Raw genomic sequence first — 13,560 nt, forward strand, 5'->3', positions numbered from 1 at the left:
TTTCGGCTTGTTATACAGTAAAAATGTATCTGGTTAATTTGTTGCACTCACAACTTTATCAAAAACAAAAAAGTATATGTGTAGGTGGGGTGGGAGGGGATAGAGGGTAGATTATACAAATAAGTATTACAAGAACCTTTTTTTCTTTCTCCTATCTTACAAGATTGCTAATCACCTCAAAATTGTTTGTGGTACAATTTATTTTGGCAGTTTTATAATGCTGTGGAAATGTGATGGGTCGCGGGTTCGCGCCTGCGTCACGCCAAACATGCTCGCCCTCCCAGCCGTGGGGGCGTTATAATGTGACGGTCAATTCCACTATTCGTTGGTAAAAGAGTAGCCCAAGAGTTGGCGGTAGGTGGTGATGACTAGCTGCCTTCCCTCTAGTCTTACACTGCTAAATTAGGGACGGCTAGCACAGATAGCCCTCGAGTAGCTTTGTGCGAAATTCCAAAACAAACAAACAAACAAACAGGAAATGTGATTCTTTCAAATATATTTAGATTGCTGTTGTTTAGGAAAATAATAATTAATGCTAAACTTATGCTATTATAAAAAAAAACATTTTTGTACAGTAGTTTAGGAACTAGTAGCTATTGAAACTATTTAAATTTATCTAAAAATATATTTATTGATATTGCTGTTGTATTTGAAATTCGTTAATCGTTTTTTATCAAAACTAGTAGCTGAATTAATATAAGATCTTCCTTCATATTCGTTTTCATACGAAGGTATACATGAATATAATAATCATTGCCGTCAAAAATATATCTGTATATAAATATTGAAAGTAACACTTACATTTCAAAGTCCTTTAAATACTTCAAAATATACATAGTTGTGCAATGAGTTATAAATGTTTTGATTGGTTCTATTTCCAGAGATGAAGTGAGATGTTATAGTTTGTTTTTGAATTTCGTGCAAAGCTACACGAGGGTTATCTGCGTTAGCCGTCCCTAATTTAGTAGTGTAAGACTAGAGGGAAGGCAGCTAGTCATTACCACCCACTGCCAATTCTTAGGCTACTCTTTTACCAACGAATAATGGGATTAATCGGGACTTATAGAGCCCTCACCACTGAAAGGGCGAGCATGTTTGGTGTGACAAGGATTCGAACCCCTGATTCTTAAATTATGGGCTAAGTGCCTTAACCACCTGGCCATACTGGGCAAACACATATTATAGTTGATTTTTATATACAGTTTCTTTTAATGTTTTGTGTTGTTTTTCTTGACTTCAGTAGTTCAAGCACTGGTAGCTTTAGTCAATTATCCAGAACTCGGACATTCTTTAAGAGCAAATTTAGCTGAAGAATATACCAAAGACAAGAAGAAGTTCTTAAAGAATGCTGAAAAAATTACAAATATGTTTCCTGAGAAAACGACAGCCGATTAATCAAATTCTTATAGTCAGAAGAACACATAAACAAACCCATTATATTGAATTAACTAAAACTGTGATTAACATTACGTGGTTATGAATTCCAATCTATCAGCTGATTTAAATTGAAAAGGCATATTTAATCAAAATCGACATATTATATAGGGAAATATTTCGGAAACTTCACTTAGCGGGATCACACGGTTTTGAGATTCCTGCTTTATTTTAAAATTCACAACTTTTAACACTCTTGTTTGTTTATTTTTTTATGTTATATCTAAATAAATTACATTCTTTACCTTCAAAAACTGTCGCGTGTCTATCTATTGATATGTTACGCCATCTTTTGGTTTCAAAATATTTAATTATTTGCATGATATGTTTGTCATCGATATTATACCGGTATACATATTGACTTTTATCAGAATATCAAAAGCGTATACCCACAAACCAGCCAAGTAAGCTGGAAAGTTCTTGTAGTGATACTTCAAGCTGTCTAGGTCCTGGACCCTATGACATGATCAGAAGGAAGTAGGAAGTGGAAGAAGATTGGTTTGGTTTTTGGAATTTCGCACAAAGAGACTCGAGGGCTATATGTGCTAGCCGTCCCTAATTTAGCAGTGTAAGACCAGAGGGAAGGCAGCTAGTCATCACCACCCACCGCCAACTCTTGGGCTACTCTTTTACCAACGAACAGTGGGATTGACCGTCACATTATAACGCCCCCACGGCTGGGAGGGCGAGCATATTTGGCGCAACTCGGGCGCGAACCCGCGACCCTCAGATTACGAAGCGCACGTCTTAACGCGCTAGGCCATGCCAGGCCCGTGGAAGAAGTTACTGTTTTATAAATGTTTGATTTATTATACCAAAAATGTGAGCGAGATTTTTAGCGAATTATTAGTATATATATATATATATGAGCATAAATATTGTAAGCAATACTTTGAATGGTTGATTTTTTTATTAAAAATTCAGTTGGGTGTTTTTCGGCGTGTGAATTATTTGGAATCATGGTCAATCCCTATTATTAAGTACTACATAGACCCGGCATGGCTAGGCGGTTAAGGTACTCGAGTCGTAATCCGAGTGTTGCGGGTTTGAATCTACGTCACACCAAACATGCTTGCCCTTTCAGCCGTGGGGGCGTTATATGTTACGGTCAATCCCACTATTCGTTGGTAAAAGAGTAGCCCAAGTGTCGGCGGTGGGTGGTGATAACTAGCTGCCTTCCCTCTAATCTTACTCTGCTAAATTTAGGACGGCTAGCGCCGATTGCCCTCGACTAGCTTTGCCCGAAATAAAAAACAAACAAACAAACAAACAAACAAACAAGAGAACTACCTGAACATTCGCTAAATTTCAACCAGTTTGATTACTTTTGGCTTTTTGAAGTTAAGCAAAAAGCAACACAATGGGCTGTTTGTGCTCTGTCTATCACGGGTATCGAAACTCGATTTTTAGTGTTGTGAATCCACAGACATACCACGGTCTCACTGGAGCGCTCTTGTTGAAGTGATATAATAAACATTGTATGCATTTGAAATAAACAGATTGTTTCACATCTGTCATATACACATATATATAGCCTTTGTTAATAAAACAGAAAACAAGTAATCTTCTGTTCATAGTAATTAAAGTTCCCATGATCTAGTGTTCATACAGTGCTTTAGTAACTTCTAGGCCCGGCATGGCCTAGCGCGTAAGGCGTGCGACTCGTAATCCGAGGGTCGCGAGTTCGCGCCCGCGTAGCGCTAAACATGCTCGCCCTCCCAGCCGTGGGGGGTGTATAATGTGACGGTCAATCCCACTATTCGTTGGCAAAAGAGTAGCCCAAGAGTTGGCGGTGGGTGGTGATGACTAGTTACCTTCCCTCTAGTCTTACATTGCTAAATTAGGGACGGCTAGCACAGATAGCCCTGATATAGCTTGGTGCAAAATTCAAAACAAACAAAAAACAAAATCATAGACAAATAGTGAAGTCAGTGGAATAAAATAGTATTTTTAATTTTGTGTGCTAATTTTATAGGAATTTCATGCACATGAGTTAACCTTGATTTCGTGTGTATCAGGAACAGGTGATAGAACATGAAAAAACAACTAGTTCTAATTTGTTTTCTTGTTGTTACGTTCTTTAGTGTTTGTATCATTAATTTTGATCCAATTGTTTAATATTTTTTATTTTTCATTATTTTTTACAGGTACAGTAGAAACAGTACCTTATAATTATATGTCAGTAGGGAGTAAAACAGCACCTTATATCTTACAATATTATCACAGTAGACAGTAAAACAGTACCTTGTAATAATATAACTGTTGGGAGTAGAACAGTACCTTGTAATAATATAACAGTAGGGAGTAACATAGTATCCTATATTTTACAATAATGTCACAGTAGAGTAAAACAGTATGGTTATATTTTACAATATTATTACAGTAGACAGTTAAACAGTACTTTATAATAATATAACAGGATAGATTAAAAGAGTACTTTATATTTTAGAACAGTATCACAGTAGCATAAAGCAGTATGGCTATATCTCAGAATAATATCACAATAGAATAAAGCAATATGTTTATATCTTAGAATAATATCACAGTAGAGAGTAAAAGAGTAGATAATAATAATATAAAAAATTATATTATTTTTCATTATATATTATTTTCATTGTTATAATATATTACTTTTTATAACGTTTATTTGAAGTGTCAGCTTATTATTATTCAATTAAATTAAAAAAAAATTGTACTCAAATGACCTTAAAAAGAAAGTTTATGCCAATTATACTTTTAAAATAGTACATATCAATATTCTTTAAGATGTGTGACGCATACATGTGGCTAGGGAGGGCGGCCTCTTGGCGGGATAGCTTGTTTGTTTGTTTTTGGAATTTCGCACAAAGCTACTCGAGGGCTATCTGTGCTAGCCGTCCCTAATTTAGCAGTGTAAGACTAGAGGGAAGGCAGTTAGTCATCACCACCCACCGCCAACTCTTGGGCTACTCTTTTACCAACGAATAGTGGGATTGACCGTTACAGTATAACTCCCCTACGGCTGAAAGGACGAGCATGTTTGGTGCGACGAGGATTCGAACCCGCGACCCTCAGATTACGAGTCGAACGCCTTAACCCACCTGATCATGCCGGGCCTTAAAGAAACAGAAGAGTTGGAAACCACGATAACCTCACTAAACTATTTATATCTCTCTTTTTACTCTCGTTCACTTATTCTTCACAAGGATTTTTAATCTCAAAAGCAATGTTTAAAAACAAAAAAAGAAAATGTTGATTTTGCTGTCGACAGATGCGAAAATGATTTTAATGCGAAGGTGGATTGCAACGGACACTTTACTGACTTACAACGCTAGAATCCGGGTTTCGATACCCGTGGTAGGCAGAGCACAGATAGCCCATTGTGTAGCTTGGTTTTTAAGTGCAAACATACAAGCACTTTGCTGAGTTAGGGATAAATCGTCGCAATTTAAAGTTTGGTTTGTTTGTTTTGTTTTTGAATTCCGCGTAAAGCTGTACGAGAGCTATCTGGACAAGCCGTCTCTAATTTAGCAATGTAAGACTAGAAGGAAGGCAGCTAGTCATCACCACCCACTGCCAACTCTTGGGCTGCTCTTTTACCAACGAATAATGAGTGGGATTGACCGTCACATTATAACTCCCCCACGGCTGAAAGGGCAAGCATGTTTGGTGCGACGGGAATTCGACTCGTAATCCGGGGGTTTATATTGTTTCCCAACAAAAATACGTGTTGGAGAAAAATAGAATAATATTACTGTTATGACTTAATTAATCTGGTATGTCCTCTTTGACAAAACATGTTTTTAATCACTACTTTTAAAAGATGTTGTACAGAAGACTTAGTGATATACCTTTATCATATTAGTGAAACAATATTTCAGAGATTGTTAACGCCAATGTTTCTTATAAATAGTATAACAAATAATGAGTTTTTTAGTTTGTTTGTTTTTTTAAATTTCGCGCAAAGCTACACGAGGGCTTTCTGCACTAGACGTCCCTAATTTACCAGCGTAAAACCAGGTAGAAGGCAGCTAGTCATCACCACCCACGACCAACTCTCGGGTTACTCTTTTACCAAAGAATAGTGTGATTGACCTTCACATCATAACGCCCCGACAGCTGAAAGGGCGAACATGTTTGATGTGACGAGGATTAGAATCTGCGACTCTAGGATTAGGAGTCGGATGCTTTAACAACCTGGCCAAGCCGGGCCGACTTTTTAATGTTTTTTGTGTTTTTTTTTAATTTCGCACAAAGCTACTCGAGGGCTATCTGCGCTAGCCGTCCCTATTTTAGCAGTGTAAGGCTAGAAGGAAGGCAGTTAGTCATCACCACCTACCGCCAACTCTTGGGTTACTCTTTTACCAACGAATAGTGGGATTGACCATCATATTATAACTCTCCCACAGCTAAAAGGGTGAGCATGTTTGGTGCGACCGGGATTGAAACCCACGACCCTAGGATTAGGAGTCGAACGCCTTAACAAACTGGCATTATTTCGACCACAGTCCTAATAATTGGTCACAAATAAGACGATAATAATATCAAATATAATAAGAAATGACGCATTTACCTCAGAGATATAGTCATAAATATAAAGAAAAAATCCACAAGAACTGCATTAACAGTATTATATCCATAAACGTGATATATCTCTGAACAATGTTATAGTCATAATTAATTATCTATCGTTAAAAGAACGCGACACCTATAATCAACATTACACTGATAAACAAAACTATTCCTTAAGCATTTGCAATCAATAAATCTTATGCATCTTTCCACTCTACGTGGTATCGTAAACTAACAATGTATATGTGTATGCACGTGGGTTCTACTTCTTAATTTAACTCGCTAACTACTCACAGATTATAAACTGTTTCATCTTACAAACTATTCAAATAACAATCATCATAAATATTTAAAGCACGATTCCAATAACAGAGCGAACCAGTGGAGATTAATATGTGATGTATACTTGAAATATGTGTAGAATTAAATAACAGTTTTCAAACTGCCTCTGCAATTAAATGTTGAATAATGAAAAATATCTTCTTTTGTTTGAGTTGTAGTGGAATGAAACTCTTGAAATATCTTCCGTGAAAAATATGTTAAAACAAAGTAAAATATATCTATATTTGTACATGTGTTAAAACTTGAATAAAAACATCCCCTACCACATGGTTGACCTTCGTAAATAATTATGTTAATAAGGTTAGAAACACCAGTGATATAGTTATACAATTCTAAGCGTTGAATATTGAAAGTAGGTTAGGCCCGCCATGGCCAGATGGATTAAGGCGCTCGACTCGAAATTTGAGGGTCGCGGGTTCGAAAACCGTTGTGCCAAACATACTCGCCCTTTCAGCCGTGGAAGCGTTATAATGTTACGGTCAATTCCACTATTCGTTGGTTAAAGGGTAACCCAAGGTGATGATAACTAACTGCCTTCCCTCTCGTCTTACACTACTAAATTAGAGACAGCTAGGATTAGGAGTCGGATGATTTAACAACCTGTCCAAGCCGGACCGACTTTTTAAATTTTTTTGTGTTTTTTTTTAATTTCGCACAAAGCTACTCGAGGGCTATCTGCGCTAGCCGTCCCTATTTTAGCAGTGTAAGGCTAGAAGGAAGGCAGTTAGTCATCACCACCCACCGCCAACTCTTGGGCTACTCTTTTACCAACGAATAGTGGGATTGACCGTCACATTATAACGCCCCCACGGCTGAAAGGGGCGAGCATGTTTGGCGCGACCGGGATGCAAACCCGCGACCCTCAGATTACGAGTCGCATGCCTCAACACGCTTGGCCATGCCGGGCCACAGATTAAGCAGACTTTAAAAAGCCGGCCCGGCATGGCCAGTTTGTTAAGGCGTTCGACTCCTAATCCTAGGGTCGTGGGTTTCAATCCCGGTCGCACCAAACATGCTCACCCTTTTAGCTGTGGGAGAGTTATAATGTGATGGTCAATCCCACTATTCGTTGGTAAAAGAGTAACCCAAGAGTTGGCGGTAGGTGGTGATGACTAACTGCCTTTCTTCTAGCCTTACACTGCTAAAATAGGGACGGCTAGCGCAGATAGCCCTCGAGTAGCTTTGTGCGAAATTAAAAAAAAAACACAAAAAAATTTAAAAAGTCGGTCCGGCTTGGACAGGTTGTTAAATCATCCGACTCCTAATCCTAGGGTCGCAGATTCTAATCCTCGTCACACCAAACATGTTCGCCCTTTCAGCTGTCGGGGCGTTATGATGTGAAGGTCAATCCCACTATTCTTTGGTAAAAGAGTAACCCGAGAGTTGGTCGTGGGTGGTGATGACTAGTTGTCTTCTACCTGGTTTTACGCTAGTAAATTAGGGACGTCTAGTGCAGAAAGCCCTCGTGTAGCTTTGCGCGAAATTCAAAACAAACCAAACTAAAAACTCATTATTTGTTATACTATTTAAAAGAAACATTGGCGTTCACAATCTCTGAAATATTGTTTCACTAATATGATAAAGGTATATCACTAAGTCTTCTGTACAACATCTTTTAAAAGTAGTGATTAAAAACATGTTTTGTCAAAGAGGACATACCAGCTTAATTAAGTCATAACAGTAATATTATTCTATTTTTCTCCAACACGTATTTTTGTTGGGAAATAATATAAAACGAACATACTACGTAGTAGTGTTTTCAGTTTAAACTTATAAAATTTCCATATTTAATAATAGTTTTAGTTTTGGTTTCCAGATATAAGCACAATATATTCGTACATAACAACACTTTGAGACATTTCATTGCAGAAACATGATACTTGACAAAACAAATTCGTTAAAAATAAATAAATAAAGGATTATTTAAATTAACACTAAAGATAAGAAGGAGTTGAAGGCTTTATACAACACAAAAACTTGTGTTCTTGTTATTGATGTCTGAGTTCAATTACACCAGTTTCTTAATTATCAAAACAATATATCTTTCCTTTAAACCTTTAGTGAGGCTGAGCCTGGGGCTTTATGTGTATACGTGGTACCATATTTCAGAGCCTAGGATCCGTATGATGTCCTCCCTATTAACTGCTCTAACTCTGCCATGTGGTCATCAATTTCTGCTCGTACAATAACCTGGATTGAAGTTGGAAGGCGTGGGTTATAGAAATACCCCCTTAACGTTGGTTCAGTGCTCTGGGATACTTGTACCGTCCAGGAAGACCATTCCTTCTTCACTGGTGTTCCCTCCCAATCTAAAAATAGAATTAAAATGATTGTTTCAATAACAACAAGTGTATATTGCAGTACAAAAATATTAAGCTAAGTTTGGTTAAAATTTAGGGATTATTTTATCTGTCAGTAGATGGCGCCCGTTCAATTCTTTCATACAAAAAAAAAAAAATTATTCTGAGTAAACTGCAGGAAGTGGATTTTTTTTTTTCCCAAAACCACAATAATTATTAAGATTTTTTTTTCTGTAAGCTGGTAAGATGTGAGAAAAAAACCCAATTAAAACCCCAGTAATGTTTCAGTCCAGACTAATGTAATGTCAATGTGTCATGTTGATTATTAATTAAAGTGCAATATTATATCTAGTTTTGTTAATTACGTATACTAAAATGTAGGTAATGTAACGAATTATACATGTATTGGGTTGAGGAATAATTCGTGATCGTTTTTTCAAGTTAACAAAATATATTCATAAATGAAACGCTTTCACAAAATATTTCATGTCATTTGGTAGATAATATTTTGCTCTAATAGATGGTGTGTTTGATTTTCATATGTCTTTAATTTTTGCTTTCATTTTCAGCTCATTAAATGGAATGTCAAGTGGACAAAATCGAGCATTTTCGACACCATCTGCTTTTCGCATTTAATTTCTTGCAATTTCGTTTAAAACAATGCATACTATATACCTAAGTATTACATGAAATAAAGTATCATAATAAATGTTTTGGGTGTAATGTGTTCATACATTGAAGTATTGTATAGTCTTGCATGTAATGCTTGAATGAAATTATTTAAAAACGCTCACGAATTATTCCTCAACCTAATATATTATAAAACATACGTTTGCTCTGTTTGTTTTGAATTTCACCCAAAGTTACACGAGGGCTATCTGCGCTAGCCGTCCCTAATTTTGCAGTGTAAGACAACTGGGAAGGCAGTTAGTAATCACCACTCACCGCCAACTCTTGAGCTACTCTTTTACCAACGAATAGTGGGATTGACCGTAAGGCCTCCCGTCAGTACAGAGGTATGTCTTCGTATTTACAACGCTACAATCAGGGGTTCGATTCCACTCAGTGGGCTGAGCAGATAGCCAGTTGTGGTTTTGCTATAAGAAAACACACAGACATTGACCGTAAGATTATAACGCCTCCACGGCTAAAAGGGCGAGCATGTTTAGTGTGACGGGGTTAAGTACTTGATGAAATGTTCCAGGTAAACGTATTCTCAAACAATGGACTTTTTGGATTTAAGATCTAAAAAAACGATTTTTAATGGAAAAATTGTTCTGGTGGTTGAAATAGAAACAGATTCATAAAACAAAATTTAAGGCATGTTACTACTATAATTACTGTAGTTAAATATTAGTAATATTTTACAAATGTTCCAACATTGTTTTCCGATATTCAATCTTCTGTATGTCTACAATGTGCTTGATAACCTAAACGTTCCTATAAAGTAGCTCTGAAACGTAATAATATCTTTATAAAGACACGAGCGATAAGAAACAACAAATCTATTACAATGGTAAGTTTTAATATATGCATGTTTTTAGTTGAGTGATTCTTTTCTTTTAAGAATATAATAAAGAATGCTCTAATATTAAACACATGTGTTTATCAGTTACCAGATGTTTATGGCATAATTTTGTTGGGCCCGGCATGACCAGGTGAGTTAAGGCGTTCGACTCGGGTTCGAATTTCCGTCGTTACCAAACATGCTCGCCCTTTCAGTCATGGGAGCGTTATAATGTGACGGCCAGTCCCACTATTCGTCGGTAAAATTAGGGACGGTAGCGTAGATAGCCCTCGAGTAGCTTTGCGCGAAATTCAAAAACAAACAAACATAATTTTGTTTCTGGCAACTAAAAATCTATAAAACATATATTAGACCAGTAATAGATTATGCAGCTCCAGCATGGATAACTGTAAGGAATAAAATAATTAAAACCAAACTACAAACAATCCAAAACACACTCCCCACAACTGCATACAGAGTTCCAAGAACTATATCATCTCAGTTCATTCACAAATACTCGAACAAACCAACCATACCAGATAGACTCCTACATAGTACAATAATGTACTTTAATAAGAATTGGATGAAAAACGAATTACTATGCGAACTAGACAGGTACTTCATACATGATGAAGTTAGGCCTAAATATCTTTCCCCAGTTAATTTATATTTTAAACATAAAAATAAATAAATACATTAATAAATAATAATAATAAATAATAGTAATAATAATAAAAAAAAAAATGCCACCAAAAACTTGACATTCTGCTGATAGAGTATAATAATAACTATACATATGCCACAATACATGGACATTGCCCTAAAAAGGATCAAAATAATATTCAGTTCTACAATTACAAATACCAATCGGCAAGACCATAAGTACGGGTAGGAGGAAGAGGTTATAGAGAACCTGATCCTTCAGGGTATGAGCTTTTCTTACCCAAACACCGAGAGAGAGAGAGAGTGTCTGGCAATTTAATTGTGAAACATATATACAGGTATTTTCATAATCTGGGTATAAAGTCTGAATCTTATATTTGTTTGTGGTGTTAGTGACATTTGAAAATCAGGAAAGGGAATAACTGTTTTGAAAATTATAAAAATGAATATAGAAAGAGTGTTATAGGAAATGAAATATTTAAACATTTGGTATAACTATATGGAATGTAAGCAATTCATAAATATGATGATCATTGGTAGATATCTTAATTTTTGAATTCAAATGTAACTTTTGCCATTCTAGTCAACTAAATGTTTTTGAATGAACTTTATCGGCTTGTGTCAACTTTTCTTTAATCAATAAGAGCACTGAAACACCTATTAATTCACATTCTGATTCGACTGAATAAGTAGAAATAAACGTATAGAGTGAATAGGGTGATAAGACTCTACCATGTACGTGAAGAAACTGTTTCTACACATCCATTTATCTCCCCATCAGGTCCGGCATGGCCAAGCGTGTTAAGGCGTGCGACTCGTAATCTGAGGATCGCGGGTTCGCATCCCGGTCGCGCCAAACATGCTCGCCCTCCCAGCCGTAAGGGCGTTAGAATGTGAGAGTCAATCCCACTATTCGTTGGTAAAAGAGTAGCCAAGAGTTGGCGGTGGGTGGTGATGACTAGCTGCCTTCCCTCTAGTCTTACACTGCTAAATTAGGGACGGCTAGGACAGATAGCCCTCGAGTTGCTTTGTGCCCAATTCAAAAACAAAGAAACAAACAAATTCTCCGCATCATCAAACTGTCTCTTAGTACTTTTCAATTAGAAACGTGGAGAATGATTCACTCAAACGGGGGACGGCTTGGCCAGGTTGTTAAAGCATCCGACTCCTAATCCTAGGGTCGCGGGTTCAAATCCTGGTCGCACCAAACATGCGAGCCCTTTTAGCCGTGGGGGCGTTATAATGTTACGCTTCAATCCCACTATTCGTTGGTAAAAGAGTAGCCAAGAGTTGGCGGTGGGTGGTGATGACTAGCTGCCTTCCTTCTAGTCTTACACTGCTAAATTAGGGGCGGCTAGCACAGATAGCTCACGAGGGTGGGCTACATACATAGGATAAAACTATGTATTCACAATCTTCTATAACCCATCCAAAATACATTTCTCTAATTTTTTTTTTATTAACATCGGTTTTTATTTAATGGTACCTTGTGAATGAAGGTTTTGTGACTAAACAGTTTTTCTTCTGATTGACGTCACTGTTATGCAAATAAAGTATCTCTCTCCTACGAAAATTGGCTTCAATACTTTCTTCTCTCAGCACTTTAGTTAAAATTAACACTTTAACTTGTTTTCCCATGAGTGACCCGACTAACTGATTAAGTGATTATATTAGTTAAAAATTATATTCGATTGTTTGTTTTTGAATTTCGCACAAAGCTACTGGAGGGTTATCTGCGCGAGCCGTCCCTAATTTAGCAGTGTAAGACTAGAGGGAAAGCAGCTAGTCATCACCACCCACCGCCAACTCTTGGGCTACTCTTTTACCAACGAATAGTGGGATTGACCGTCACATTATAACGCCCTTACGGCTGGGAGGGCGAGCATGTTTAGCGCGACGCGGGCGCGAACCTGCGACCCTCGGATTACGAGTCGCACGCCTTACGCGCTTGGCCATGCCAGGCCTTTGAAAAGCAACAAAACCAATAAGGAACTCGATCTGATACTGCAATGCAAAAGTAAATCAGTGTATTCATTTATTATTATTATTATAAACCTGCAAATGAAATCATGTACAAAACGTATTGGTTGACTGAGTTTTTTCAGAAGTGTTTAAATTAATATTTTTTCATTTTATAATTATTTCACGTGTTCATATCTGTCTTTTTTATCAGTTTACAACTGTTTCGTTTGGTCCAGGCTGGTCTATACGTTCAAATTACTATTTATTTATTTAGTTTTCATTTTGTACTAATGTCTGTTGATATAAACAGATTACGTGACGAAATTGTTGTCTTCTTATCGGATTAAAACTGATTCGATTTGTCTCTACTACATAGTTTTCAAATTACTCTCTTTTGATAGCCAACAACTAGTTCAACTGTTGAAGTTCGACTATTTTCCTCTAAATATCTGGGTGCCCTTTTCTGAAGTCCTAATATAATATACATACATTCTAATTTAGTTATAGTTCGAAAACTACAAACATTGATTCACGAGTTCTTAACTTGATAGACTGTAGAATAAAATATAAAGAATAGAAGTGTGTGTGTGTCTTTTAGAATAAAGCCACATCGGGCTATCTGCTGAGTTTACCGAGGGGTATCGGACCCTTGATTTTAGCGTTCTAAATCCGTAGACGTACCGCTGAAGCAGCGAGGTACAAAGAATAGAATATAACTAGTTTGTATTATTTTATTATAGTTTTAAAATTGAAGAGTAAAAAATATATGAATGTAAACTTCATGAGGTTTTATAGATAACT

The sequence above is a fragment of the Tachypleus tridentatus genome, chromosome 2 (genome assembly GCF_004210375.1).
Source record: "Tachypleus tridentatus isolate NWPU-2018 chromosome 2, ASM421037v1, whole genome shotgun sequence".
Taxonomy (NCBI): domain Eukaryota; kingdom Metazoa; phylum Arthropoda; class Merostomata; order Xiphosura; family Limulidae; genus Tachypleus; species Tachypleus tridentatus.